The sequence below is a fragment of the Macaca nemestrina genome, chromosome 6 (genome assembly GCF_043159975.1).
Source record: "Macaca nemestrina isolate mMacNem1 chromosome 6, mMacNem.hap1, whole genome shotgun sequence".
In the NCBI taxonomy this organism is placed as follows: Eukaryota; Metazoa; Chordata; class Mammalia; order Primates; family Cercopithecidae; genus Macaca; species Macaca nemestrina.
In genome coordinates this window covers 102,677,066-102,704,303 of record NC_092130.1, presented here as the reverse complement: position 1 = coordinate 102,704,303, position 27,238 = coordinate 102,677,066, and the positions used below count along the sequence as shown (strand labels likewise).

Below are 27,238 nucleotides of genomic sequence, written 5' to 3'. Positions count from 1 at the left end.
AGCTTTGATAGGAATATTTGGAACATGGTGCTTCAAATGACTACCACCAGAAGAAGGTTGACTTCCTCATCCCACAATATATGTCTTTGTGGCCATATCTACTATGGGGACCCAGGGTCGAATATCTAAATTTCAGTGTTAACACCTCTAGGAAAGAAATTAGGAAGAGCATTACTATCAGGAAAAAAGGTGATGACTGACTGGCTGTGGCAGTTTTCCTGGGGATTAGGGTGTGCAGAGGGTGAAAAGGGAGAGTGAACTGAAAATGAAAACAAGCAGATGCCATGCATTTCTCTAGACGTTGAAACCTTCCCCCAAAGCTCCTGTGCCTTTTGAGGTTATATGTGCAAGACTGTGAGGGGATGCTCTTCCATTGGTCAGTGAACGAATTAGGAGATTATTTGGAAGTGTCCATATAGTTGCCTCAGCCTAGAATCTACAGGGTTCACCGGTCCAGGACAGGCTTTTAGGTTGGTCTCTCCATTCCTGTACTACGAGTTTTCCATACTGCATGTGACACAAGAATTTAAGCCCCTTGGCCCCATCCTGTGCCACAGAACTGGGGTCTGACTGGCTCTCAATCAACTGTTTCAATATGGCCTAGAGCAGGGAGCCGAAGTCTATGCCACTCTAGGGATGGGATGGAAATTTTCTTTGCCCCATTCATGAGAACCTTTTTGGTTCTCAGCTTTGTCCTGAGAACGCAGTTCTGGCTTTCTCTGATGCATGAGGCCAGATGACTTCCACTCCCACATTGGCTATAAACCTTTTCCTTTAAGCCACACATCCTCTCTCTCACCACAGGCCATGTGGCCCCCACTTCCCCTCACCATTACAGTTTCCTCTTTATCTCTGCTCTTTGAAACTTCCCTTCTTTTTTTTTATGAATTCAACTAGGTATTTTAATTTTTTTAATGTTTAAAAGTATATTTATGCATTAAAACTGGGGTGGGGGGGGGTGTCCATGGAAGCTCAGTCCACTATCTTGGCTGAAAGTCCTTTTTAGCTAATAAGTGGCGGAGCTGAGTTTCAAATCTAGATATTCTGACTCTAAAACCAAGGTTAGTTTTTTATGATAACATGTATCTTCCAAGGAATCTCGATAAGGCCGAAAGACTATCCAAAGTGAATTTGAACAAAGAATAGATAGAGGCAAACTCATGGAATGATTACCCCCAAAAGCTATTATGGGCTAAAATATTTGGGAAGTTTTCAGAAAATGGCAAGAAATGAAGCTCTGTCATGAGTTAGGATATTCTAAAGACTGTCTGACCTTCTGAATATGGCAGAAGGCAGCTTGCCTCTCACAACACTCTCCTATGTGAACAGGGGTCTAACTCCACCTGGTAATTTCTACACCCTTCTTGGCTATAGCAGGAAGGAATCATTGTATGCAGATGCTCTTCTCATCACTCACATATTCATCTGCCTGTGCACATACATCTTGATGCAAACCCGAGATGATGTTAAGAGCATGGGCTATGCTCTGAGAAGATGTGAGGAAGTCATGTAACCTGGTGTCTCTTGGGGGACAGGCAGAAGAAATATGAGAAACATAGATACTCCTTAAAAAAGAAGGCCTTTGTCCCCAGCTGCTACCACCTCAGGGAGGCTGCCACATTCTTTGTACCAAGTTTCCACACACTAGACAGCAAAATCTCATCACAAACACAGCTATATTTATTCATTTTTTTCCATTTCCACTAATGCTACCTTCTATAATGCAAGTAATTGAGTATTGATTGAATATTGACTATACTATAACAATTCAGTTAACTGACTTGCCTGGGAAATGGAGTGCTTGGTTAAGTGAGTTTCCTGTTTCTAAATAATTTAGGAGGTTGGAACCTACCTCTGAAATTTTCTTTCATGCATGTGTAGATATATTGATTGACTTAAATTAATAAACATCAAGTACAAAATATGAGAGCATAGGCTTTGGCACAAGCTTGAATATGCATCAAGACTTTGCATCTCATTGGCTGCATGATTTTGGAATACTTGTTAATTCCTGAGCCCTGGTTTCTTATAGATTGAAGATAACCTCATTTCCTAGGATTATTGTGAAGATTTTATTAGATCATGTATGAAGAATGCTTGGCAGAAGTCCTGATGTAGAATTCATGTCAACAAGTAGCACCTATTATGATTATTATTGTTATTATGAAACTGAAACTGTCTCATTTCAGGGGAGGCTCCCACAGCATGACAGATCCAAGGTAGACTCGGAGCAACAGACAATCAAAGTCATTTGGAAAAAGTGAGGTTGGAAAATGAAACCAACAATTGGCCTATGGATTTGCACAAGAGAAAGTAAGCAAGTAAAGACTAGATCCTGGGCACCCTTTTGGTGCCTGAGCTTACTTTGCTTGAGTCAATACCCTGAAGCCCATGTGGTTTGTTGTTGACAAAGAAGAGAATTCCTTGTCTTTATCAGATGCAAATCCCCAAGAGGTTCAATTTAAGAACCATTTCTTGGACTGGCTACTATAATCCAGCAGTTGGAGCCAAGATTATCTTCTGTGTGATTATAGCCTGGTTGGAAGAATCATGGCCTGAGTCTAGCTAAGGAGATTCAGACTGTTGTCACTTATGGAATCCCAGCTAATGAACTCTCACACAGCAGGACATGGTTTGAGGTACATCATAAGACATTTATTCTTTAGAAAAGCCACCCCTCTTTGGCTGTTCCAGTCCACCTTCCAGAGCCCCTCTCTGGTTTCCCACACACAGTGTTTGTTCCTCTGGGCATTGCTTCTCAGGAGGCTGGGGAAAAAAAAATATTGGTCTTCCAAGGTTACTGAACTTATCTCTTTTCCCTTGCTATACAAACAACATGTGTGAAGGCCACCCAGACTTTTGCAATTAAAGAGGAACTTGCAGGGAAGGGTATGGCCAAGGCTGTTTCATAGTCTGCCAAGTCAAGGCTCAAGTTGCCTCTGTGGGAGAACTCCCCTGCCATTGCTAACTAAGCAGCCTGTCTGTCCATGGGAGCAGTGGGTATATGGGACTGGGAGCTCAAGTCCCAGGTCATTTTTCCACCACTGGGAAATGTTTTGAGCTCTGCCAGCATCTGCTCATGGGCCACAAGTTGAAAGTGATTTCACATTCGCAACAGAGATTCAAACAAGGAACATCCAACAAATCCTGGTGACCTGCAGCAGTGGTTCTCAGTGTGCCCTGGACCACTAGCAGCAGCATTACCTGGGAAATGGTTAGAAATGCAAATTATTGGTCTCCACCCCATTCCTACCTACTGATTCAGAAACTCTGAGGGTTGAGCCCAGGAAGTGGTTTTAAAAGCCCTCCGGGCAATTCAGATGCAGGCTAAAGTTTGAGAACCACTGGCCTAAGGAGCTCTGGCAGTGGGAATGAAGAAAATCATTGCAGGGGTCTTAAGAAAACCCAGGTGTGGCTAAACAGATATGCCTGTCCCCATTTCCCACCTACCCGCTACACCCACCCCCATGATCTAAGAAAGCAAAAGCTCCTCAAGGCAGGTGATGTGTTAGACAGAGGAAATATGTGAGAGGAACACACTTGAGCCTGCCTGAGTGGTGTTCAGCATCTGTCCTCATTTGCTCACTTATTCCTTAATTTTGTCATTCCTATATGGAGGTTTGTGTTTGTTCTCCATAAATAGCCATCATTGTGTACAGGATTATCCAACTAGCAAGGTGGGGAGGTGATCCAGTATGGGCAGGGGAGAGAGAGAGAAGCAGCACCAGTCCTGAAGGTCAGAACCAGACCTCAAAACATCTCCACTAGTCCACGGCTCAGAGGAGAAAAGAAGACTGGATATAAAGGGAAGGCAAGCAGAAAAGAGAATGGATGAAGGAGTGGGCATGGGCAGACCCACTCCAACATTTGCAGAACCAGGGGCAAAATTATAAATGGAGATCCATGTACCATGTATCTAAACATTTAAAATGTATAAATCAGTGAACATCAAGTGAACAGACTATTAAGTAAATTATGTAATATTTTCTTATCTTGACAAATATATCTTCATAGCAAACTGGAAGCCCAGGCTTGGTCAATTTAGAATTCCTGGACTCCTCAGAGTTACAGAATGCAATAATGCAAGGAGGGTGGTCACCTAGCTCAGTCTCTGGCCCACGACCTGCTCCCATTCTCTTCCCACCCTGGCTCTGTCCCCATACCATGAAGGGCTTCATTGAAATGCATAAATACACGAGCCCGTACATCCAAGCTCCATCCACACCTCTTGTAAACATCTTCTCTTGGTGACCCCTCAGACCTAGGAGTACCTTAGCACCACAGGCTGGTATAGGGGAAGATATCCATGCAGGCTCTGGAAATAGGATCATGCCTTTTGGGTGGAGAATTCTAGGGTCCCAGTTTCTTGGAGCATGGTCTTGCAGGGGAGCAGACGCTAGTCACAATTCCTTGGCCTGTGGATTCGTCAACCCACGGGAAGGGTAAGAAAAACAGGCGCAGATTCTCTGAAGCATGGGTCCAGGACAAGGACCACCTTGCCCAGGTTCGAGCATACAACCAGATAGAAAAGAGGAGGAAAGGTCAAAGATGTAAGACAGAGGGAAGGAAATAACAGGTGAAAAAGACTTTAGAAGAAAGTCTTCATAAAGTGGCTTTTATTGATACCTATGTACCTTGAGGGACCTGATGTTTCTCTGGGCGTCAAGAGAATGGGAATGATTCTTCCTCCGAATTAGCCTAACTCCCAAATGGTGGGGAGAAGTAAATGTCTATGCCTGCTTCATGTTTTATTCTTCTGCATAAATTACAGTGCAGAGACTAGAGACATCTAATTTTCCTGTCATAATAACCATAGATCTACTATAACTCTCTATGCTACACATTAAAGGGAAGGAAAAGAGAGAGGGAGGATGGAAGTTAGTCAATGATCAGAGACAAGAAGTTTCTCTGGTTGAAACAAAAGAATATTTCAGGAGACAAACAACTGAGAAGCAAGTTTACACAGAAAATTGGTAACTTGATGCAGCATTTTGGGCTTTATCATGTGGGTTGGTTGTTACTTGTCTTAGCTTCTGATGTTGCAAAAATTTCATTTGTGAAGGTTTCTATGGCCAATTGTTTTGATGTAGATTACTTGAGTTTTGTTGTTTGCTGTTTAGCAGACATGAAATATGATCCATTTTCTCTGGGAATGTTTCATTTCCTGGAGCTGGAAATGCAATGGGGTTAGGTGAACTGCTCCATTTCTGAGCCATATGTTATGCTGCTGAAGTACAGGGCAATCCAGATCATAGCATTCTCGGACTTTCAGAATAATTCTTTTAATTTTTTTCTCAGGAAAAAAATTACTTTCTAAGGATTAGAAAAAAATGATAGAAAAACATCATAAAAAATGTAAAACATCATGTAAGATAAGTCAAACTTAGAAACAGATATGTTACAAATATGACAAAACCAATAATTATAAACACTTTATATAAAAACTTATGCACATGTATTTTTAAAAATCATCAATGCTCCAATTTTAAAAACATAAAGATAATAGACCATTCACAAAGGAAAAATTACAATGACTAAAAAACATTTTAAGATATTCGAAATGACGTAAGATAAAATTAGATTATATTAATTGATATCTCATTTCAAATATGTTTACAAATACGTCAACGTCCTTAAAAAATGTCCACGGCCTTGACCTGGGCAATTTTTTCCTAAGGACATATTAAAAATGTGGAAAAATATTCATAAAGAAGTGATCTTTGCAGGATTCTTTGAAATATAATTTTTTAAAAAAACACTATCTCTGCTCTGTCAGAGTTCACTCATGCTCTGGATCTTACACTTTGGCTCAACTCTTTGGGGATTTCATTCATTCAGTTATTCTCTTATGTATCATCAATCTCTTTCTACTAAACACAAATATGCTTGGTATCCCATAAATGTTCAAATCCTTTTTTGACCCCACATCTCTGTCAGGCTTCTACTCTACTCCTCTGCTTCTCTTTATGGGAAGCTCAAGAGCTATCCCCACATATTCCCTCCACGTCCTCGCATCCCGCTCACTGAACTGCATTTCCTTGTCAACATTGCAGGTGACCTCCCTCTTTGCAAATCCAACGAACAGTATTACAATGTTTAACCTATGTCTTCTGTACTTTTCTTTGTCTTCCAGGACACCAGTCTTGTTTTTCTGTTACCTCAGTGGCCACTCTTTATTGTGCTGCTTTGCTGAATCTCCCTTCTTCGTCCAGCTTTTAAAGAAGAGAACTCCTTCAGGGTTCAGTAAAAACATCTTCTCCATCCATATTTATTTCCTTAGGTGATCTCATCTAATTCTATAGTTTCTGATGTCATCTTATACCAATGACTCCAAAATTTATATCTCTGGATTGAACCTCTCCTCTGGAACCTCGACTCATATAGCCACCTGCCTACCTGATATTAACACTTGAGTATCTCTGCCATTTTAAACTTTAGATATCCAAAGCAGACCGCTTAATCCCATCTCCCTCTTCCCAAATACCCAGATCTCCCCCTACGTTTCCCATCTCCTTAAATATCTCCATCTGCTCAATTATTAAAATGAGATAATTGTGTGTCATCCTTGACTCCTCCCACTCTTCAAACTCCACATCCAAACAATCAACAAATTTCATTGGTGCTACTTCCAGAATATGTCTTACATTTGACCACTTTCTTCCTTCTGCACTGCTACTGCCACCCTTAGTCCAAGTCACCACTTGCTTCTGCCTTAACTAAGTTGATTTTCTTCTAAATGGTCTTTCTACCTCTATGCTTGCCCCTACCCCTACAATTCTTTCTTTAAGAAACACCAAAATTTTTAAAATGCAAATCAGAGAATGGCTGTCCATTTCACTTAGAATAATTACTGAATTATTACAATGGATGGCTAGGCCATGCATGCTCCATCTCCTGCTTGGTGGTCTGACTTTATCTCATAGCAACTGCCTGCACGCTCACTCCAGATCTGCCCACTCCTTCCTATGCTACTTCCTGGAACACAGATTTATGCACATGTGCCCACACAGCGGTGCTCTCACTGTGGTCATCCATAAGACACAGAATGTAAGCTTTGAAGGACATGAAGTTAATTTATTTTTAAACACATTAAATGAGTTTATTAACATGCATCTTAAATTTGGCAACTGAACTCAAATTCCACATTAATTAGAAGTTACTTTTGGCTAAAACTGCAATGGCACAAATCATATTGAGGGTTTTACTTCTTTCATGGAACATAAAGTCCTGAGGTAGCCCATTCAAGGCTGACAGGCACCTATTCACTATCAACTACGTCCTTAGTTTCTTCTATATTTTCACTCCTCCACCTTATATGGGGTTTCCAACCTCAAGGTCACCTCCTGGTCTCAGGGGGACTACTGAAGTTCCAGCCAAAATGTCCACATTCCAGAAGAGAGGAGGAAGATTGTTGGAATTCCATTTGAAACTAATGATGTAGGGTTTTGCAAAGGGGAAATATAAAGACAGATTGTCTTTCCATGATTTCTCACATAGGAAAGGAGGAAAAATTACATTGAAGGCAAAGGAAATACATTTCCTTCTATGCCAGAGACAAGGAATGAAAATTGAGAGAAGGAAGAAGGAAAGCTAATATTTTTAGCATCTTTATTTTGTACCAGGCACTTTATCTGCAATATTTCAGAACACCCCTTTAGGAAAGATGTGTGCTATGGGCTAAAGTGTGTCTCCCACCCCCACAAATTAATATGTTGAATCCCTAACCTTCAGTACCTCAGAATGTGACTACATGTGGATATACAGTCTTTAAAGAAGTACTTTATTAAAATTAGATCATTAGACTGGGCCCTAATCCAACATAACTGATGTCTTTATGAGAAGAGGAGATTAGGATGCAGTCACCCAAAGGGAAAACCATGTGAAGACACAGAGAAGACAGCCATCCACAAGTCAGGGAGAGAAGCCACAGAAGCAAACAACCCCACCAACACCTTCACCTTGGACTTCTAGCCCCCCAAAACCATGAAAGAATAAATTCCTGTTGTTTAAGCCACGCAGTTGGTAGGACTCTGCTATGGCAGCGTTATCAAACAAACTCATGCAATTATGCCTATTGTTCAGATAAAGAGACTGACACTCCAAGAAGGCAACTTACTCAAGATCACAAGCCAGCAAGTGGCAGTGCCAAGATTCCCAAGTCCAGCCTCAAAGTCTGTGCCCTTCCATCCTGCCAGGTGATTTGCACTCACCTCTCCTCTTAACAGTTGAGAGTTTATTTCCCCCAAAGACTTAACTGGTCCACAATCTGTTCAGATGTTTCATTAGGAGGGGGGACACAAGAAACAAGTGTGGATCAGATAGAAAGAGGAATGTTCCAAGTTCAACTTCTGAAAACCAACCGACATGGCAATGAAAATCACTTGTGCACATGCATCATGTTCAGAAATACTTTAAACACTTGAAATCATCTGTCAACCCAGGTGGAAGATAATCAATGATTTATTCCCCATTTAACAAAACTGTAATTGTTTAGGAGTTTTAGTCTCTTAGGTTCTGACATTCTGTTTACAGATCCTGATGATTTTAGAATTGTTGAGTCCACATGAAATTAGAAGGGCATTATTATTTTTACTTTTCCGTGGGCGACACTCTGCTCTGCTTATTTTGTGCCAAGCTGCCTTGATAGATTAATGACATTTAGAAGTAGCTTATCTTACTGATCAAACAGATGAACACCTAGAAATCCTCCTAAATTATAAATTAATGTCATCTGTGCACACAGACAAGGTCAGAGAAAGAGTCCAGCAGAGCTGGGCCTTACTAAGTGATAACAGCTGACTGATAAACTAATTGACACTGATGTGCAAATAAAGAATGGGGTTTTATGGAATAGCGTGGTATGTTAATTAGAAACTAAATCATAAGTTTCTGTTCAAGGTGGCAATTTGAGACCACATTATTATTTTCTCTTCACCCACAATTCTGCTAAAATGAACAAGAAAGCACAAAAATCAGAAAATATCTTTATCAATATGAAATGGGGAAAGATAACATGAAAAGCCAGATGTTGTGAACAATATTGGCCATATGTAAAAGCAGAAGGAGACTGAAGACACCTCCACCTGCAAGTTACCATGTGTGTTCCACTTATCTACTGCTGTGCAACTAAGCACCCCTGAACTTAGTGACTTAAAACAAGATCATTTATTTTGGTCATGAATCTTAATTTGGGCAAGACTTGGCAGGATCAGCTTATCTCTGCTCCACTGGAGAAGCTCAAAGGCTGGAGTATGGACCCATCTGGAGGCTCACTCATTCACATGTCTCGTGGTTCATGCGAGAAGACCTATGGAGCTTCTGGGACATTTCCCTCTCTCTCTATGTGGTCTCTCCCCCAGTGTCTCTGCAGCATGGTGGTTCGGGGCAGCAAAGGTCTTGCATGTTGGCTCAGGGCTCCCAAGGTGCATATACCCAGAAAGGAGAGAAAAAAGAAAGAACAGAAGACAGAAGAGAAACAGGAAGGGAGAATCAGGCTAAAGCCAGATTGCATTTCTTGTTTCGTCACTGGAAGTCATGAATGTCACTTCCACTGTATTCCGTTCATAAAGGACAGATCATTTGCAAGGGGAAGGGAACCATACACCCTTTGTGATAGGGGCTGCAGAAATGAATGGCATGTGGCCATTTACAAAATATAATCTGTTAAGTACAAGGCAGAAAAACACAACTAGGAGGAACTGATTGTGGTCACTAACAAAGCCAAAATATACCTTCAAGGTCAATGTGAAAGGAACTAGAAACGAAGGTGAGCTGGGGGACAAACAGATCTGGGAAATCCCGTACATGTGGCAGCTCACCATGGGGACCTTACTGCAGTGTCACCTGATGTGGGCTGGAGGACCAGGTAAAGCAAAGCTTTCTTTTGGTTGTTTATTAAAAGAGGGCATCCACCTCAATCAAAAACTAGGAGGAGTTAACTTGGTTTTGCCACAGCAGGTATACATAGGAAATGCTTCTCGGAGCAGGAACTTCCCTGCCCCAGGGCTGGGCTTCACAGACAATGAGAACCTCAGTTTAATTAAATTGGACTAGAGAAAAACAAAACTTCGAATGTTCACCTTTCGTTGGGGACTAAAATATGCAGACAAGTACCTACATAAACTCTAATAAAATCTACCTCAACACTTAGTATTGAACATGCATAGACTTTTCTCTGTGGTGGAGAAGAAAGCAAGGAACAACGGAAGGGAGGAAGGAATGGAGGGAGGGAAGGAGGGAGGAAGGGAAAGAGAAAGGAAGGAAGGGAGGGAGGAAGGAAGGAAGGGAGTGAGGAAGAAAGGAAGGGAAAGGGTGTGAGAAAGGAAGGAAGGTCAGTCACTGGACATACACAAAGATAACATTGTTCAAAACAAGGACCAATTTTAAAATTCAGAGCAAATACACGCCCTACCTCCAAGAAACAGTGAAACACTTTTTTAAAAATATGAGGCTGGGTGTGGGGGCTCATGCCTGTAACCCCAGCACTTTGGGAGGCTAAGGTGGGTGTATCAACTGAGGTCAGGAGTTTAAGACCAGCCTGGTCAACATGGTGAAACCCCGTCTCTATAAAAATACAAAAATTAGCCAGGCGTGATGGTGGGTGCCTGTAGTCCCAGCTACTTGGCAGGCTGAGGCAGGAGAATTCCTTTTACCTGGGAAGTAGAGGTGCCGTGAGCCGAGATCACGCCATTGCACTCCAGCCTCGGTGACAGAGCGAGACTCCACCTCAAAAAAAAAAAAAAAACAACAACTGAGATCTGAGAAAACACAATCTGTGGTGAATAATGATTGCTTTCAGATTTTAAAAAATTAGAGACAACAGAGCTAATAAACAGTAAGATACTAAACTAATAAATGAGAATTTTAAGACAAGATATTTACCTACCATTCACCAGGAAAAGATAAAGAAAATTACAGAATGAACCAACCTATCAAAGACAGAATGGACAAATCCAATAAAACTTTTTTTTTTTTTTTTTTTTTTTTTTCCCAGGAGAGAACAGCAACAGGATCCCTGAAGAAAGACTTGAGACTTCTAATCAAAGGTTTACAAATGGTTTGGGAAAAAGTTTCCATACATGGCATACTCTGGTGAAGTTATAAAAATTCAAATTCAACTTCAAATTTAAAGACTATGGAAACCTACAAACATTTCGGTATATAAAATTACATTGAAAATGGAAATAAACTAGATTATCACAATTTCCCATAATACTAAATCACAAAAGGCAAGAGTCAAATAATTCCTCCAAATCCTGACAAATTATTAGAACAAATGAGGTAACTTGATAATATGGCTGGTTACAAAATAAATAACCAAAAGTAAAAATCTTTCCTGCTCCTGAAAATGTGGCAAAGTAAGCTCAATTCTGAAAACTTCCAACAAGTGAGAGGGAAATTGAGAACCCAGGAGCCTAAAAAAAAAAACAAAAGAAATCCATGGGGAGATACAAGGGTATTGGGTCTTGACTGAAAGCTGTACAGAAGAAAAGTGGGCACCACCAATGGGGGATGGGATTGGTTAGTGCTTTCTTGTGTTTGCCCTCCTTACAACTCCACCTTGCATTGGACAAGTCATTGCTGACCTTATTACTCCAGTAGGACAAGAAAACATCAACCTCAGCTGAGTGCCAACTAGGCCAGTTGGAGGTGATGGGTTGCACTGTGGCCGTGTCACAGGCTGGTGGGTGAACCTGGGTAGAGCAGGTGCCCATGTGCTGGCCAGGTCCCAGTAGTATCTCCTCACCCATTTCCCTAGTGGAACACTACCTGTTTCTGTCTGCATATAAAATAGGGAGGCAACCACAAACACAATCCTCATCTCCCTACCGATAAGTTCCAAGAACCTGTATCCTCTAGCATTTTCTCTCCCCAGCATAGGATGTCTGCTTGACTTCATCTATGGCAGGGAATGTATACCAGGAGAAGCATACTGAGGGATGTTTGCTGTTCACCATAATGTGCTGTTTCACTTAACAAAGTGGAAGCAAAAAATCTTTTCTCCAAGGCGTTCACAATATTCACCATCACACCACATACACAGCACACATGAACACACACACACCTCAACATCATCACCACTTCCTCTGCATTATCCCCACCATCATGCCACACCTACACCACACACACACACACACACACACACACTCACTCTTATTTTAAGATTATCCATAGCATAAGCCAATGGCTCTTTCAACATTTTTAGGCCAGTATATAACTCAGGGACTGAGTGATATGCACTCGTGTTTGTTAAGTAGGATAAAGAAAGAGGTTTAGGTGAGTATACAAGGAAAATTGTATTGCCAGGAAGTCATTGTTGCCTCTGCTTGTGTTGCTTAGGGAGCAAAAGGCTGCCCCCTCCAACTGTGGAATGGCTTAGTGCCTTCCTGAATCACTACTCCCCCAGCCACACACACTTTCAGAGCCGCTCCCCCTCACATCCTGCTGTAAATATTTCTGAAGGCCGAGCCATCCCTCCCTCGTAACATGTCCATCAAGCAGGCTTACATTAAGCAATGCTTTGTTCATGGTTTCTCCAGGATGTCTCCTCCCACAGCCCAGAGGAGACTGAGGAAGATGGATGCATTTGACCTGATATGGAAAGGAGCAAAGTAGGTGATCTTCTCACTCTGGCATTTGCCTGTGAACTTTTCCTGTGTGCACAAAAATCATGGAGGGCTTTGAGTGGCTCCCAAGTCCTATTGGAATCAGCACAGTATCTAATCGAAGCTTTCTTTTGGCTTTATTTCTTGGGAATGTCATCCAAAGGAACGGAGTGAAGCAATACAGAGAACCTCAACTTGTGCTGTAGCTTTGATCCATTTGGCCAGGCTTCAGTAGAATTTCCCTAAGCTTCATGTTTGAAATGATGAGGACATTTTTCCATGGGGATGATGCCGTACATCAGATTCCGGCTCTGAGGACACTTACAAATGCCTGTGTGATACATGATGTTTTTAGACTTAGAGGCTGACTCTTGCAGCAAAACCTGTCAGCCACCTGGGCCACGGCTGAGTGAACGCAGGACCCATCAGGCAGAGCAGCTCAGGCCCCAGCCTTGGTTCTAATTCAAACTCTCCTCTTACCAGCAGTGAGACCTGGGGCAAATCCCCTGATCTCTCACTGCCTCAGCTTCACAGTTAAGATGGGGAGAGTAAGAGGTCTTCCTCCTAGGGTGGTTGTGCAGATTAAATGAGATCATACAGGAAGATAGCACAATTCCTAAGTTATTACAAATAATGTTAGCTTTTAATATTCAACAAAGGCTGACTCAGTGGGGCCAAGCTCTGTGCTGGATGCTGGGACACAGAATGAGTGAAAAAGAAAAATCCCAAACTCCCCTCCTTCATTCAGGCCTTGGATGCGGAGACGTCCGGTTGGCAGGGGTCCAGCTGAGTGGACAAGGACGTGTAAGGGGCGAAGATCTCCTGCCAGGGCAAGCTCCAGGACACCTGCAGGTCCTGGACTTGGTTCTTGTCACTGTGCTTCCTGCTCAGGGCTCCAAGGTGCCTTTTCCTGTTTCCCCCTTGCTGCTGAGGCCCATCCCTCCCTTCCCAGGTGACTGCCAAGTTGAAATGCTTTCTGCCTCCCCTCATCCTCCTGGCTGGCAGACAGTTTCAAGAGGTGTTTTTTTGTTTCGTGACATTGGGAAGGGCACACTCCTAGGCTCAAGTCTTCTCACCCCTCACCGCCCGTCCAAACTGCAGAGAAAAAGACACTGATTCATGTCATGTGATGAATCTTTCCATACATGAAGGACCAAAACACAAGCTCATGAATACTGTCATTGCCAATAGCTGCTTATATGAATGCTTGAAGGACATTTCTGGCCATTTCTATTCAGTGGGTCTTCAGTGAGGCACGAGTATTTTTTCAAACTTTCCTGGTGATTCTGATAATCAGATTCCAATAGGATCAAAGGGACACCCAGCTCCCTAGGACTCCTGGCAACTCCGGTACACAAGCACGTTCAGATAGCTGGGCTGAGTCTGAAGCCTCATAGGGTGATTGTGGAAGACAGTAAATAGCCATGAGGTTCTCCCTCCCACCCATACCCTTGGCCACTGCCACCAGGGAAAAAGAACAAGCAGAAAAAGTGGCAGGAATATCCCTGATGAACATAAACATAAAAATCCTCAACAAAATACTCACAAAAGAAACCCACCAGCACATCAAAGAGATAATACATTATGATAAAGTGGAATTTATCCCAGGGATGCAAAAATGATTCAACATACATAAATCAATAAACATGATATATCACATCAACAGAATGAAGGACAAAAACTGTATGATTATGTCAATAGATGAAGAAAATCATTTGATAAAATTCAACATCCCTTCCTGATAAAAACTCTCAATGAACTGCGCAATAGAAGGAACCTACTTTTACCTATAATAAAGGTCATATATGGCAAACCCATAGGTAACATCATACTGAATGGAGAAAAACTGAAAGCCTTTCCTCTAAAACCTGAAACAAGACAAGGATGCCCACTTTTATTACTCCTATTCAACATAGTGCAGGAAGGCTTAACCAGAGCAATTAAGGCAGGAGAAAAAAATAAAGGCATCCAAATTGGAAAGAAGAAAATCAAATTGCCCTTCTTTGCAGATGACATAATTTTATATTTAGAAAAACCTAGACTCCACCAAGAAACACTTAGATTTGATAAACAAAGTCAGTAAAGTTGCAGGATACAAAATCAACATACAAAAATCAGTAGCATTTCTATATACCAATAATAAACTCACTGAAAAAGAAATCAAGCAGGCAATCTCATTTACAATAGCTACAAAAAATAATGAACTACCTAAGAATAAATTAAATGAAGGAGGTGAAAGAACTCTTTAAGGAAAGCTACAGAACACTGATGGAAGAAATTGAAGCAGACACAAATAAATGGAAAAACATCCCATGTTCATGATTGGAAGAATTAATATTTTTTAAAAGACCATACTACCCAAAGAAATCTATAGATTCAAAGCAATCCCTATCAAAATACCAACATTTTTCACAGAAAAAGAAAAAAAATCATAAAATTCAAATAAAATTTCAAAAGAACCAAAATAGCCAAAGCAATGCTAAGCAAAAAGAGCAAAGCTGCAGTCACTACGTGACTTTATATTACAAGGCTGTAGTAACCAAAAAATCATGGTGTTGGTACAAAAGCAGACACAAGGACCAGTGGAAGAGTATGGAGAACTGAGAAACAAATCCACATATTTATAGCCAAGAGATTTTTGAGAAAAGGTGCCAAGGACATACCTCAGGGAAAGGGCACCCTCTTCAACAAATGGTGATGCGGAAACTGAATATCCATAAGCAGAAGAATGAAGCTAGAGTCCTACCTCTCACCACATAAAAGAAAAACTCTAAATGGATTAAAAATGTAAACACAAACCCCACATTACAAATCTGGAAGAAAACATAGGAGAAATTCTCCAGGATATTGATCTAGGCTAAGGTTTTATGACTAATAGCTCAAAAATATAGGCAACAAAAACAAAAATAGACAAATGGGGCTGTATTAAACTAAAAAGCATCTGCAACAACAAAGGCAACAATCAACAGAGGGAAGAGACAACCTGTTGAATGGAAGGAAATATTTGCAAACTGTTTTTCTGACAAGGGACTACTATTCAGAATACACAAGGAACTCAAACAACACAATAGCAAAAGTCAAATAATCCCATTAGAAAATGGACAAAGGATCTGAATAGACATTTCTCACAGGAAGACGTACAAATGGCAAACAGGCACATGAAAAGAATGCTCAACATCACTAACTAGGAAAATGCAAATCAAAGCCACATGAGATATCATCTCACCCCAGTTGGAATGGCTACTATCAAAAAGACAAAAATAGCAGGTGCTGGCAAGACAGCCAAGAAAAAGAATCTCTTAGACACTGTTGGTGGGAATATAAATTAGTACAGCCATTATGGAAAACAGTATGGAGGTTTCTCATATAACTAAAAATAGAACTACCATAAGATCCAGCCATCTCACTACTGGATGTTTATCCAAAGGAAATAAAATCGGTATATCAAAGGGATACCTGCATGCCCATGTTTATTGCAGCACTATTCACAATAACCAAGATATGGAATCAACCTAAGTGTCCACCAACAGATGAATGAATAAAGAAAATGTGGTATCTATACACAATGGATTATTATTTGGGCATACTATTTGGGCATAAAAAAGAATGAAATATTGTCATTTGCTGAAACATGGGTGGAACTGGATGTCACTGCAATAAGTGAAATAAGCCAGGCACAGAAAGACAAATATTGCATGTTCTCACTTGTATTTGGGAAATAATAAAGTTGATCTTATGGAAGTAAACTAGAATGATTGATAGATACTAGATGCTGGGAAGGGTGAAGAGGGGAATAAAAAGAGGTTGGTTAATGGGTATAGGGGTCTAATGTTTGATAGCAACGTAGGATGACTATAATTAACAGCAATGTATTGCATATTTCAACATAGCCAGAAGAGAGGACTTGAAATGTTCCCAACACATAGAAATGATAAGTTCTTGAGGTGATGGATTCCCTAAATACCCTGACTTTTGATCATTACACATTCTATGCACATAACAAAATATCACATGTACCCTATAAATATATAGGAATATTATGTATCAATAATATATATAAAGATGACAGGAGTTCCTTAAGCAGGAGGTGGAGCAGGTGAGAGTACCAGGGGTGGGAACGGTTGTGGGGAATCCCACAACTTTTAGGGAGGGTAGAGAATTCCTTTGGTCACAGGGCTGGCCCAGCCAGTCTTGAGATCCCAAGAAGTCTTGGGGCCTCTCAGGGATGCCTATAAATCAATTCACACAAGCCAGAGACTGCCTGTGTGTTGTAAATTGCCATAAAATATTTTTTAGTTAAAAAAAAGAAGCAGCTCTGGCCCCTTTTGTTAAGTTACAAGACCCCATCCATCCTGGCAGATCCCAAGAGAGACAAATTGCTGAAGAGTAAGCTCTGTGCCCTGGCCTCCCACTTGTTGAACTCTCGGCTGGCCCTCTGTGAGCCTAGGCTGTTGCTATCGCCCCGGGACCGGCCATGAGGCTGAGTCTCCTGACAGGTGTGCCAGCAAGGCAGCAGGAGTCTGGGAAAGACAGAGCTTTGTATGGGGCCCCTTTTTGGACCCAGAAGCTGATCCAAGCTACATTATTATGAAAAGTTATTAACTGATATTCAGTTACAGGATCATGGGCTGAACAAAGAATGAGGCCCGGTACAGTCGAAAACCATATGGTCTGGGAGGCTGCACACACCTGCGAGAGAACAGGCAGGCCTGGTTAGGAACCGTCATCAATTCTAGGAAAGCCATAAAGTTTGGACTTGCTTCATGGCACTTTCTAATTAACTGTGCAGTGAGTTTTCTCCACTTCTTTATAAAGACCTGTGCCCCCTCCTCCACCTGGCTCCATCTCCCATGGCCCCCCAACATCTGGGGAGAAGGTTCCCTCTAAGACTTCTAGCACTCAGGCCATGGAAGATGTTGTAAATAGGAAAATAGCATTTATCTCTGTGTCCAAAGCAAAAATAGAGGTGAACCTCTTAGAAAGTTATAAGGAAAATATCCAAAAGGGGAAAAAAAACATAGTGCTTTTATATACCAGCAAGAAGCCAAAAGCCACTTGCCTTGATTAAGTGTAGAAAAGTGATTAATTATATTTAGCCAATGGACTGGATTAGCAGAGAATAGAAAGATGAATGTAAATTCTATGTGACAACATGGAAAAAAACTTACCAGATAATGTTCAGTTAAAAAAAGTTGATGCAAAGATCTATGTCTGCTATAATTGTGCTGGTAAAGTTACATATTCATGTGGCACTCAGTAGAAGATGATGACAAAAACTGAAAGCAACTTGGCTGGTTGTGGTAGGATTGTGGATGTTTTCTTCCTGCCTTTTACTTAGAATTTTGTTAATGCTTTTGTAATGTTTGCATAATGCCCATTTAAAAATAAAATGAAAAGAAAAATAAAAGTAAAGATTATTATTTTAAAAAACAGGGTTGGGGTGGAAGAGAAACATAGATAGATAAGGTGGTCAGAGCCAAACTTCCACCCAAGTTTTCCAGAACGCAGCCACATAAAGTTACTTTCATGAGGAAGAATTATTTTTCACCACTGCTCATCCGCATGAAAAAGAAGAAGAAAAATTAAAAGTGTCTTGGAAGGGAGCAGAGGTTTCCACAGGCTTCTTTGTTGGGCGGGGCGATGATTTGACCATAGAGAGACTGAAGTCATTGGTTGGCAGTTACCAGGGTGAGGCTGTTCCTGGCTTTACTCCATTTAACCTTTGCCATGTGAGCTAAGTAGGAAGATAAACGTCAACCAAGCGCAAAACAAGGCCCCCCAGTGCCCAGGCAGACGCTTGTGTCCCAACAGCTGCAGGGGGAATGGCAAGGGAAGATTTGTGAAGAATTCCCAGAAAGCAGCTCTTGGCCACCTCTCAGCCAGGGTCCCAGCTCTGGGTCAGAGCCCCTGATGCTTTCCTGGAAGGCTTGGCCGCTAGCTGCCTGTCTCCTGGAACGGCAAAGCTGTGGTGCCCAGGTCCCAGCCCACCATGTGCTTTTCAAAAGGAATTGGCTTACAGGAACTCAGAATTTTACTCTTGGTTAATTAAGATACATTTCTATTGTTCGGGGATTCGCGTAAACCTGGAGTTGGGGGCTGGCCACTTCTCTTAAACTTGAGGATTGAATTAAATAGGTCTTATATTTAAAATTCAAGATACTCTTTAGAAGAAGAAAACTCATCTGGGGGCTAGGTTTTCATCCTGTATGACTCTGGGTGTGAGAGGAAGACTCAGAGGAAGGGATTGTGCCTTCCAGGGAGGAGAACTGAGTGTGGGAAGGGTCAGGGAAAAGGGGTGCTTCAGAGAATGAGACAAGCTTATAAAATAGCTCCTATTCCAGCCCCAGAAGGGAGGCGGCCGCACCATGTAGTATTTCCAGTTAAGGGAAACACATAAATGTTCAAAAAACAGCCTGGAACCATCAGGGTTATAACTCCTGGCTGCAGCACCCGGAAGGGAGGGAGCAAAAGCAGCCACGCAAGAGTAATTAGGCAATTGCTGACCACAGTTCTAAACCTGCAGTCACTGATAAACACAACATAAGTTTTTAAGGGGCCACTCTGCATGGAACACAACTTTGATATCTGAGAAGCAGCCAGACTTTGTCCTTATGAGGAATCAACTTAAAGCTTGTAAAATACACCTGTGATTCTAGCATGACTTTTTTTTTTCTTTTTTAGGCAAATAAGCTGCTGCCTCCTGGCCGCTCTGCAGTTTCTAATGCCATTTGCATGTCTTCTTTTGAGGAACTGGCCTCTTGGTGCTTCAGGGACGCTTTAGAGACAGTGAAAATAGTTTTACCAGTTGCTGCCTCCCAGTCACTCAGGGGTGATATTAAATCTGGGGGCAGTTAACACTCCCTTGAGAAATAAATCTGGGAGATAAAAGTCTCTCTTAAGCCCTACAAGACTCTCTGCTTTCAGGCGTCTTCAATGTTTTAAAAACCTCTCCCTCGCTCTCATTTCGTGGCATTTCTCTTTGTGTTTCAGCAGACAGATGGAAGAGAGGATCTTCAAGGGGATTTCCACGGGAAGCAGGTCCAAAGGAAGAAATCCTGCATTCCCAGAATATATTGTACTTTCCTGTCCTTTGCTCAAAGCTTCCCAAATTCTTGCATCTTGCAGCTGAGCATCTTGAAGGAAAAAAAGAAAAAGAAAAACTAGGAAAATCAAATGTAAGCATAATGTATAGGTTATGTTGTCAAATTGAAAATCAAATAAAAAACATAATAGCTTTTATTTTTTTCCTTCTTTTTTATCCTTTATCAAATGGAGATTAAGTCTTACACTCAGCAACATTAAGTCATACTGAAGATATAGACCATCTATTCCTGACCGCCACAGATGTGTTGGCATCCAGAATGCACTCCCATTCTCTACCTGCGATGCCCTGCCCTCTATTTCCAAACATCTGACTCCTACTGGTTCCTCCATAGTCAGCTTCTAACGCCCCACCCTCCGTGAAATTTTCTCTGATTTTCCCAGTCCCATAGGTATGAGAGACTTCATAGTGTCCTGGTTAGTAGCACAGATGCCAAATCCAGTCTTCCTGTGTTCACATCTCAGCACTGCCTCTGGACATCTGTGCAACCACGTACAAGTTGCCCAACCTCTCTGTGTACCAGTCTCTTCTCCCACAAAATACACAAGTAGAATCTGCTTCATAGTTCTAAAATTAAGTGTTTTGATACACTTGAAACACTTTCAAGAGTGTCTTGCCTATAGTAATCACTCAAGTATTAGCTACTATTAATACTCTATTATTACCTTTTTATTTCTCACGGGATTATCTGAATGCTTTCTATTGGCACCCATTTGTGTAAGATATTTTGCCTGTATTCTTCTTATTTGAAACCATATCTTATCTTCCATCTCTTAAGGGAAGATTTGGGACTCTATTCTATTTTCCTTAAAGTCATCTGGTAGAAAAGATGGATTGATTACCTAACTCAAGAGCTAATAAAAATGGCGTACTAGGCCACACAGCCTCCTTGACATCCGGAATCAAGATATAGAGAGGAAAAATTAAAGGAAGTATCACAGAAGACTTGAGCTGTGAGCAGAGTATATAAGGAAAGAAGGGCATGAAATGAAGAGAGAAAGACTGCAAGATCCAAAGAAAAATGTGTGGAAAGTCAGGGTACCACTGGGTCAGGCATGTGCAGGGTGGGGAATTAAGGGAATGGTGGAAAAACATTTACTAAGACTGTAACCTAAGGAACCACTGTGATTTTTTGGAGAAACAACAACAACAACAACAACAACAACAACTTCCTTTGGCATCCAAGTAACCACGGCTTCTGTGTCTTTGCAGGGGGCGCTGCTCTTCACGCTGCCCAGTTCCTTCCAAAGCAGCTCCATTTTTGCCAAGGGCAGAGGAAAACAAACCCATAGACCTCTGAACTGACCACTAGCACTCTCTCAATGACACCTGCTGCCCTCCTCAACCTCCACTCCCTACCATCAGCTCCACTCTGAGAGCCACTCCCTAGTCCTGAGCCCTGCCAGATTCTCCCTGCCAACCTTGCCCTCCCTCCAACCCCTGCCAGGCAGTGCAACTTCCCTGTGGGATACTGTTGGTGCCAAGCAGATGTTCTCTCCCATGCCAGCAGCAAGAATGAGCTCCCATGGGTGGCCTCTTGTGTGCTCTCCCTCTGTACCCAGCTGGGGAGGTTCCCTGCACTCCGAACCACTCATGAGGCTAGGACTTGAAGATATCAACGCAGGTGGGTATGCGCGTGTGCCAACACTTCAGGAAGGGACTAGACGCTGAGTATCCATGTTAGTGAGAACACCAAAGATCATCCGGTTGAGCCCCTCATTTTAGAAATCTGGAAAGGAGGCTCTAAGACACACGACCTGCTGCAAGTCACACTGCAACTTTGCTGCAATGCTACAGCTCCTTTCATTCCTTTATCCTGTGAGAAAACCCCTTCCAATTCAGACGCTGTTGTTTTCTTCTTTCTGGTCTCATTTCCCATATTGAAATTATACTGAGTTTTAACGAGTTAGAATGTCAAAAGCATTTAGAACTATGATCTCCAAACTCTTTTGACCATGACCCATAGCAGCAAATAAATTGTCATCATAAGCCAACATATATAACTGAATGAAAGGGTTTGTGATTCGGTACTTATTCTTACTAACTGTGATGCATAATGGTATTTTTTCTATTGCTGGGAAATGTTGCTTGGACCCACTAAATTGAATTCATGACAGACAATTTAGAAAATATTGACTTGGGAAGTGTCTTTATATGGGAACCACACAAGAGCAGATGAGACAAGGACTTTACTCAGCAGGTGAGTCCAGGAAACACCAAACAGGGGTGAGAAAAGTAAGATGGGAAAAGAGAAAAGCCACGGGTCACTTGTGTAGGCAAACTGAACCTCAATCCCACTAGGACCCTCTAAGAAACTGTTCAGCATGCATCCTGGAATTATCCCACCATGGGTGGGGGACCCCAGGTATTTATTCATGGACTTCATAGCCTTATTGTTGAGGATTTTCACTGGGAATATTAAATCCATAAAACTGCTGCACTGCTCTGGGAGAGCTGAGCTGCTCCTTTTGAGGCCACAGAAAGCCCTCAGGCAGAGAGAAGTAGAGAAAAGCAGAGGGTCTAGGTGTTTGAGGTGGGAACTGTCAGCGGCAGAAGCCATCCACTCGTGCTGCAGGTGAACTCGGGGTGGCGGGAAACGGACCTGGAGGGCTGTTAACAGCAGTTGCTGCAGAAAATACCATGTTGTCTGAGGCTGCTGTGCCCTCCTGTAAAGCATCCTTACTTGGTTTCCAAAGGAAAAAGTCGACTGAGCGCGGTGGCTCACGCCTGTAATCCCAGCACTTTGGGAGGCCAAGGCGGGCAGATTACCTGAGGTTGGGAGTTTGAGACCAGCCTGACCAACCTGGAGAAACCCCATCTCTACTAAAAATACAAAATTAGCTGGTGTGGTGGCTCATGCCTGTAATCTTAGCTACTTGGGGAGCTGAGGCAGGAGAATCGCTTGAACCCAGGAGGCAGAGTTTGCGGTGAGCCGAGATCAGGCCACTGCACTCCAGCCTGGGCAACAAGAGTGAAACTGTCTCAAAAAAAAGGAAAAAGCCAAAAAGTACCATGTAAGTAGGAAAAAAAGGGTTAACAAAATGAGAGATGCTGTTAGATTCAGTTAATCCAGGAAACACTAAACACTCCCTTCTCATTTTTCACTTCATTGTAATATTGCTGACTTAAAGAAAAGGCCAGGAGAAAATTAACTGCATTCTGTAATCAAACTGTGTAGAATATTGCCGCTTGAAATGTTATGATCTGAAATGTCTGTGACTATAAATCCACACCTTAATGATATAAAGATTTTGACTGCAGATTTTCTTCATCTATTTTTGGTTTTCTACCCACGTATCTGGATGTCCAACAGCTAGGCACCTCCATGATACTTGGGCTGTAGAGTGACCCAGGAAGCTACACAGAAGGCACTCACATACTTATTATCTAAACAAACTTTGAAGCCGTTGAGGTTGAAAGGCTCCGTATAACTACAAATTGTCATCATAATACAAATATGTCTGGATAGACAAGTCCAATGGAAGACTGCATTTTCAGCAAGGACTAGGTCCTCCTGTTCACTGATCGAACACACACTTCAATTTCCCAAGCCTGGCATGTTCACACCCTAGCATATGCAGTCCATCTGGAACACATGGACACGGGAGGCGGACACACTCTGGAGCTGCTGGAGAAAGAGGCCTGGATGCTCAGCTCACTTCTGTCTGTAGCTTGTTGCCTTGGACAAGTTCTTTGAACCCAGTTTTTCTGAATCAATGAAGCACTTTGAAGGGTAAGAAAGGACTATGTCCTAGTCCTGGATAAGGCATCAGAGAATTGCATCTTCTCAGTTACATAACTTCAGATGCCCCACTGGTCACTGCCTTGACCTTTCTATCCCAGTTTCAGATGCATAAACTACAAATGAAACCAGATATTGGAAAAAAGTATCAGGGCTTATTAAAATGGGACTGTCTGTCTGGCTTTTCATAATCATCTTGCTTTAAGCTCCATATAAGATCTGAACAAATGGATATGCTCTCTTTTTATGATTATTTTTATCACCCTTGTCATCATCTACTACCATAACAGCACACTTATTGAGTGCCTTCAGTGCACAAAGCATTGTGCTAAGTAATCGGTAGGGATACAGGGCCCAATAGTCATGGTTCTCAAGAGGATTTTATTGAAAGTTAAAACTCACATGTATAAATAGAGACATAACAACATGAGGTATCATGTGATAAAGAGAAGATAAGTGGCCTGAATACCTGATGCCATCAAAGGTTAGAAATGCCCTTCTGGTAAATCAGGCTAATAGCCTGTGATTTGCACTAACCCTCAACAACCATTCCTTCTCTTTCTAATATTTACAACCAGTTCGCCACTGGACACTTCCTATAAGATTTTAAAAGGCTCAAGCATTTTCTATTCAAAACAAAATTATCCACTGGGCCCCTTCTGACTGACTGCTACTATCTTCAGGCTAGCATCTCTTAAGAGTCATCACCCTCACTGTCCCCATTTCCTCCCTTCTCACTTACCCCACAACTGCTTGCAACCTGACTGCCACCCTGAAACAGCTGTCCCTAGGGTTACCAGTCACCAGCCTGCTACAAAATCCCAGGGACACTCTACAGTCCTCATTCTTCTTGACTTCTCAGCAGCCTTGATCACTCCGGCCTTTCATTCTTTTTTTTTTTTTTTTTTTTTTCTTTTGATAGAGTCTCACTCTGTCACCCAGGCTGGAGTGCAATGGTGCAATCTTGGCTCACTGAGACCTCTGCCTCCTGGGTTCAAGTGATCCTCTTGCCTCAGTCTCCAGAGTAGCTGGGACTACAGGCATGGAGCACCATGCCCAGATAATTTTTTTGTATTTTTAGTAGAGATGGGGTTTCACCATGTTGGTCAGGCTGGTCTCGAACTCCTGACCTTAAATGATCTGCCCGCCTTGGCCTCCCAAACTGCGGGGATTACAGGCATGAGCCACCGCACTCAGCCCCTTTCATTCTTAAATAAGCTCTTTTATGACATGGAATATAATATTAAAAAGTGCAAAAATCATGAACATAAATGTTTACAAAATGAACATGCCTTGATAACCACCATTTGGATAAACAGGTTATCACCAGACCCCTAGAAGCGCTTATCCTGGTGTTCCCTTCCAGTCGCTACTCCTACTGAGAAGTAACCACAAACAGTGGATGCTGTGGTGTGCCCCCCAGATCCCCTCCAGGACTCAAGCATTTATTCCCCTACTGGGAGTGTTGGCTACTAGCAGCTCTTAGCCTAGTAGCACTCTAAGACTTCCCTGGATAAAGACAGCCTTACCTAGGGTCCTGCTCCATTCCTCAAGATGTCTCACATCAAATGACTGGTTGATCTGTAAATGACTGAGATGGAAAGGCTGTGTGTGTGTGTGTGTGTGTGTGTGTGTGTGTGTGTGTGTGTGTGTGTTTAAAGACAAGGTCTCACTTCACTCTGTTGCCCAGGCTGGAGTTCAGTGGTATGATCACTGCAGCCTCAACCTCCTGGGCTCAAGCGATCCTCCCACTTTGGCCTCCCAAAGCACTGGGATTATAGATGTGAGCCATCATGCCCGGCTGCCATCATCATTAGAAAACTCCCCTTTAGGTTAGCTGAGGCCCTCATTGTGACTTCATCACAGTTCACCTTTTCCTTCTGACCTTCACAGCGTCCTTCATTCACTCTTATGGGTTGACCCTCAGGTCACACCCCAATCGACTTACTGTACACAGATCTCTGCTTCCTGGGGAATCTAAGATGTGATACCACAGACTAACTGCTAACATAGATTTTGAACTTTATAATAAATAAAATTATACAGTGTGTGCTTTTATGTGCCTGGCTTCTTTTAACATTCTGTGAGATTCATACATGTTGTGTATAATAGTAGTTTGCTCTTTTTTATTGTAGTATCATTTATGATATTCTTTAAATAAATGTACCACAGCACTGTTTATGGCCTTTTAGGTCTTTTCTAATTTTTGGTTATGAATAATACTACAATGAACATTTGTATACCTATCTTTTCGTTCTTATAAATAAGAATTTCTGTTGGGTATATACCTAGAGGTGTAATCCTGTTATGTAAGGTATATTTATGTTCGGATGTAGTGAATATTGCTAAGGAGTATTCAAAGTATTTGTACCACTTTATACTCCAATTAGCAGAGCATGAGACTTTCCATTGAATTTGCTATCTGGCCCTTTACAGAAGAGGTTGGCCAATCCCTGATCTAAGTTAAAGAATGAGAGGAGCACCAGTTTTAAGGCATAAAAACACCTGACATATCTTCAAGCAAGGGTAAGAACACCAGTTTGTTTAGGTAGATAAGACTAGGTAGAAATACACAGTTTATATCAGAGATCAGCAAACTTTTTCTGTAAAGGGCCAGATTGTAATTTTAGGCTTTGCAGGCCATATGGTCTCTGTTGCAACCATTCAGCTCTGCCATTGTAGCTCAAAAGCAGTCACAAACAATATGCAAAAAAAAATGAGAGTGGGTATATGCCAATAAACCTATTTAAGGACACTAACCTTTGAATTGTATATCCTTTTCATATTGTCACAAAGTATTACTCTTCTTTTGATTTAGTCCAACCATTAAAAATGTAAAAGAAACATTCTTATCTTGTGGGGTCAACACAAACGGGCAGTGGGCTGGGCTTGGCCCATGGACCATAGTTTGCCGACCCTTTTTGTAGATGGTAGAGGCCTAAATAATCTCAACTTATTTGGTAAACGAAACATTTAGCATTTTGGGGGGAATGGTACGATGTATACAAAGCAGTGTCTCAGGGACTCTGAGCTGATTGCGGCATTTAGGATGAATTGGGGAGGAAGAGATTGTAGGTTGGATGACCGGTTAGCGGGCAGAGTGGGCAGACCTAGTAAGGGTTGGTAAGGATTTGTTATCTGGTGGTGACAGAGAGAGTGTGATGAAAGAGATGGGACATATGCAAGAGGATATTAGGAAGAGGTAAGAAAAAGATTTGGTGACTGGTGAGAGAGAAAGAAAGAAGACTCAGAGCCTAGCGCCAGGGTTTTCAGCATAGGAGACAGGGTGAAGAGTTTGGTGGTAAAATGGTTGAGAGACGTTAGAGATCAATATTTAGGGCATGGGTACTGGAGCCCAAAGGCCTGACTCTCAAACCTGGCTTCCTGTTTTACAAACTGTAATCTCTCTGTTTCCTCCTGGGCAAAATGGGATTAATAATAGCATCTATTTCATTAGGTTGTTATAATTCATACAAAATGCTTAGAACAGTGCATGGCACATAGCATGCACACAACAGGTGCTGGCTTTTATTATTTGTATAGTGTCATTTTAAAAATAACAAAATAGGACTGGACACAGTGGTTCACACCTGTAATCCCAGCACTTTGGACAGCCGAGGTGGGATGATCACTTGAGACCAGGAGTTCAAGACCAGCACGGGCAACATGGCAAAACCTGTCTCTACAAAAAATTAAAAAATAAAATATATTAGCTGGGCATGGCAGTGTGTGCCTATAGTCCTGGTCACCCAGGAGGCTGAGGTGGGAAGAGCACTTGAGCCTGGGAAT

General features: G+C 41.9%; 1 long non-coding RNA gene across 1 annotated transcript in view; it reads right to left on the bottom strand.

Moving 5' to 3' along the window:
• The window catches only part of LOC139363847 (uncharacterized), a 111,409-nt gene extending 86,171 nt beyond the window's left edge, over positions 1 to 25,238 (bottom strand). Inside the window, exons 1-2 of the long non-coding RNA XR_011624915.1 lie at positions 24,979 to 25,238; positions 10,653 to 10,725 (exon numbers count right to left, since the gene is read on the bottom strand). This is a non-coding gene — a long non-coding RNA (uncharacterized lncRNA). The remainder of the gene's footprint in view (positions 1 to 10,652; positions 10,726 to 24,978) is intronic.
• Between the last annotated feature and the right edge of the window lie 2,000 nt (positions 25,239 to 27,238).